General features: G+C 42.7%; 1 non-coding gene across 1 annotated transcript; it reads left to right on the top strand.

The window, feature by feature from the left end:
- Positions 1–2,703: 2,703 nt before the first annotated feature.
- On the top strand, positions 2,704–2,810 carry LOC147935105 (small nucleolar RNA R71). Its single transcript, XR_015573377.1, has one exon. It is a non-coding gene; the product is annotated as a small nucleolar RNA R71 (small nucleolar RNA).
- The last annotated feature ends 2,048 nt before the right edge of the window (positions 2,811–4,858 follow it).

Genomic DNA, 4,858 nt, shown 5'->3' on the forward strand with positions numbered 1-4,858 from the left:
GGGGAAAGAGGGATCGAGTCGAGGGGTGGTGGCTCGAGCGACACTTAACTTCAGCGGATCGAGTGACAGAGTGGAGATTGCAAGACTATGACGTCGGTCGAGTCGGACCAAGTCGACTCGAGGGAGATGAGTCCGGCGATCGAGTGGTCCTGTACTGGCTCGAGTGGGTGAGTGGAGTAGACGCGGCTCGAAGGGGATGGGAGATTGATTCAATAAGTGATGCTTTCACTTTTCCTTTTCTGTTGCACATACTCCCTTCTGCAGATTCCTGAACACTAGAAAACTAAAAACGAAAATTAAAAACACAAAGATCCTAAAGAATATTTACAGTGATACATTTGGGACTTCCTCCCATGTGAGCTTGTTTAAAGATACCTTTGGGACTTCCTCCCAAGTGAGCTTGTTTAAAGTCTCTGAGCTTGACTTTGCATACTCCTTATGCTTTGGGAGGGTCATAGAGGGGCTTTGGAGACCCCTCTAGAATGTTTGGTCTAGCCAGAACCTCTTTAACATTCTACCCAGGTTCAATAAGAAAAGATCTTCTCTTCTTCATTATTCCCAACCTCTGTCTTGTTTTTCTTGGAGAAATTTTTTTAACTTTACTCAGGAGCTGCATGATTTGCCCTCTCATCTCCTCCAACATGGCTGTTAACTCCATCACTGTATCCCTTAGAATCTTGGTTGTTTGGAGTTCAGAGAAATTGTCAAGCGTGGAAGGACTTGTCTCTTGCGGTTGGTGATCACGAAGCAGGTCTCGACGCTTAGGGAGGGTAACGATTGCACTCGAGTTGGAGAATGGTTGAGTGACACTTTGAGTTTTCTCTTTGGTTACCAAAACCTCTGTTTCTGCCTCGTTCACACCCTAAAAGATGTCAAACCCAGCATTCAGATCTTTCTCTTCAATCACGAAGGTTTGTCCATCAATAGTTGGTTTCTTCTTATAATCCTTGATATCAAACTTCATCTTGAAGTTTTTACCCAGATTGAGATCAATCATCCCCTTCTTGACATCAATGACTGCTCCAGCTGTAGCTAAGAAAGGTCTTCTCAAGATTAGTGGATCTTTAGGCTCTTCATCCATTCCCAGCACCACAAAGTCAGTAGGAATCTCAGCTTGTCCAATTTTGATGGACAGGTTCTCTAGTAGACCATAAGGCAATCTAGTAGTCCTATCAGCCAATGTTAAGCGGAGGTTGCATGACTTATATTTGTTGAATCCTACCCTCTGAGCTACAGAGAGTGGCATGAGGCTTACAGAAACACCAAGGTCACATAGGCATTTTATGAAGGCCAATGGGCCTAGAGAGCAAGGCAATGTGAAAGAACCAGGGTCTTCTAGATTCTTTGGGATAATCATCTTCTGAATAACAGCCTTGCATTCATGAATAACTCCACCTATGACATGTACTACTCTCTCATCTTCTAGAGCCTTAACTTGAGCTCCTTTAGCTATCTCCTCCTTCTCTTTGGTCCTTTCTGTTACCAAATCAGTTCAAAACTTTTGATATTGAGGCGCAAGTACAAATGCATCAAGCAAAGGCATCCTAAGTTCAATCTCCTTGACTTGTTTTTCGAACAGAGCTTTATACTTCTCAGTAAGCTACTTCTTAAACCTCACTGGAAATGGTAGAGGTGACTTGTATGGTGGAGGAATGAATCTCACAGGTTTATCCTTGGGAGCAGCGGACTCTTTAGTAGCTTGAGGATCAGATTGCTTGACTGACTCAATTGGATCCTTGAGCACCTCGACGGAATCCTTTATCTGAACTTCATCTTGAAGAAAATCCTCCACATCTAATCACTCATTGTCCTCAGTGAGTCGTACATCTACAGCTTGGGTGGTGATGGCATAGATAGTAGCATAGTCCTTGGGGTTTGACTGCTTTTCCAGGTAGTTGGCCAGGTGTTGGGGAAGAAGTAGAAGCACTCTTGCCTTCCATATACTTTATCTTGGAGTTAAGAGCTTCAAACTTGACATTCAGATCATTGTATGAACACTCCATTCGCTGACTGAGTTCAGGAAGCTTCTTGGCAGTTTCCACAGAACCACTAGCTTGGCCTTGAAGAAGTTGTTGTAGCATGTGCTTCATTTCTTGATCTGGAGCTTGAGTAGGTTGAACTTGTTGAGGTGAAAATCTTGGTGGTGGTCCAGAAGGAGCGTGATAACCTTGCTGAAACTGTTGCTTAGGCACGAATCATTGATTGTAAGGAACAAAAGGTTTTTGCGGACCTTGTTGTTGCTGCTGAGGAGGGTACACCTGATCTTGTGGATTTGCAACATTGGTGCTCCGGTAAGACAAATTGGGGTTTGTCTTGTAGGGGTTATAACCCTTGTTGTATCCACCTTGATTCTGGACGTAGTTGATTGCTTCAGACTGCTCACCCTCCCCATTCTGAACTTGAAAAGGGTCATCCTCAAATACGAAATGGACAGTCTGCTGCTGACTTAGCAAGAGGTGGTCAAGCTTGTCATTGACATTCTTATGGTCCCTCTTGTACTTCTCCTCAGACACAGCGTCACCTCTAACCGTGCGGTCGTAGTCTTCATTGTAGTTACCGTCAGACTGGGCGAGATTCTCAACCAGTTGCCATCCTTCATCAACGTCTTTGTTCAGGAAGTTACCATTAGAAGCAGTGTCAAGCAGCATGCGGATTTTTGGAAGTACACCACGGTATAGAGTGCTCAGCAGTGACTCGTTGCTGAAACCATAGTGTGGACACTGGCTCTGGTAACCCTTGAAACGCTCCCAGGTTTCACAGAATGATTCTGAGCTCTTCTGAGTAAAACCAGATATGTCATTCCTGAGACGTGCTGTTCGGGCGTTAGAGAAGAACTTGGCTAAGAAGGCTTTCTTTCAGTCATCCCAAGTGGTGATGGTTCCCTTGGGAATGTTTTTCTCCCACTGATGAGCTTTATCTCCCAGAGAGAATGGAAAAAGGCGCAGCTTGTAATCATCCTCACTCACGCCATTGATCTTGGTGAGACTGCGCAGATGATCGAACTCGTCCAAGTGGTGGAGTGGATCCTCCATAGGCAACCCGTGAAACTTGTTTCCTTGAATCATGGAGATCAAACCACTTTTGATTTCGAAATTGTTGTTCTGCACAGCAGGAGGGACGATTCCAGCACGATGAGTATGAGTGTTCGGTGCATCTCCATCACCAATGTGTCGCGGTCTCGGATTGGGTCTGTTAGGTTGTTCCATAGTGACTGGTGCGGGATGATCAGTGAAAGTACGAGCTTGTCGTGGTCTTTGCAACTGATGTATGTTGTCAATAGCAGGAAGGAGATTCTGAGTTCCTATTGATCTGGTGTGCATGCAAGGTTGCAATCAACAGGTTCCTGAGATGCAAAACAAACAAGCAAACAACCAAAACAAGTAATGAATCAGAATGATAAGTGTAACAAAATTTAATCTTGCAAAACTTGAAATCTCAAATGTAGCAAAACAAATCCCAAATGGCAACGACCCCAAATTTATACTAGGATTTTTGTGTGTCAATCCTAGCAGGTTCAATTAACCTTATGTGTTGTAGTACTTAAGGTGTCAATCCAAATAGGATGATGCTAGTCACTCAAGACGCAATCAAGATTTCACAAGTCAAGCCAATTCAAAGAGAGTGTTTTTATCTAACAATCCTAAAATGATCAGAATGCAAAACGAAAATGAGCTACAGGACTAGAAACGAGAATGTATGACAAGAAGCAAAAATGAATGAAAATAGAAAACGAGTCTAAGCAAGAATTAGATAGCAAGATCAGAAATGGTTTCAGGATGTAATAAAAATCAGAAAGATAGAAGCCCTAAGGATGGGAGTAATTGATGTCGATGAAGTATCCTAGTGTACAAAGTGTTTAACATGCCTCAAGCAAACTATCCCTAAACAATGAACATCACGACTTAGCTAATCCAATCTCTTGACATAAGTTACTCAGACTCAACCACTTCGAAACCTAGCTCTCGCTAGAGAAACATGATCAAACATTGCATGACAAACAAGTTCATTCACGTCAACAAACATCTTAGACAACTAATCTCTTAGGCTAGGACTGTAAGTCTCTGGCACAAGTTGGTCAGACATTTCATCAAACACCTTTTGGGTGTGGAAATGTCTAAGACCTAGTTCCAATTGATCAGAGAGAAACTAGTATTTTTAACTCTAGTCTAGAAGGGAATCATACGAATCCAACCTTAAACACCCTACATACTAAGATCCTCCACCTAATCTATCCCATCCTCAAAAACAGTCACACTACTCAGATCCAGAAATCATCATCAAAGATACGAATTCGGAAAAAATCGAATCAAGCATAGTAAGATAGATAAAAATGAGATGAACAACTTTGCAGAAGAAATCAAATGCAAAAACTCAATAAACTCAAAGATGTCGGATTACAAAGTCTGAGAACGTTTTTAGGTGGCTAGATAAAACCGTAAGGAAAAGAAAAAAACGAGATAAAAGATATCTTCGGCAAAGACTTAAAAAAATGTATATATAGTCCAACATGGAAAGCCCTAAACATAAAACAACAAGGTAAAGAGTCGGTTTGGGAATCTCCAGAAGCGTGTGAGACGGAGTGTCTTCCTGACATGTGTGATTGAGTTGGTGTGCGTCTAGTGGCTCGATTAGTATATGAAAGTGGCTCGAACGGTGTGAGTAGGAGTATCTCGAGCGGTGTGAGTGAAAGTGGCTCGAGCGTGGTCCGCAAGAAGAAGGTGCGGGGAGGTTGGCTCGAGCTGTGTGTATACGCATCCACTAAAACGATGATAACTTTTGAACCACACCTCCGATTGGCTTGAAATAAATGGCATTGGAAAGATGACTCAATTCTATAGAACCTTTATGAAGACGTCAA

Source organism: Camelina sativa, chromosome 11 (assembly GCF_030686135.1).
Source record: "Camelina sativa cultivar CO46 ecotype springtype chromosome 11, ASM3068613v1".
NCBI classification, from domain to species: Eukaryota; Viridiplantae; Streptophyta; class Magnoliopsida; order Brassicales; family Brassicaceae; genus Camelina; species Camelina sativa.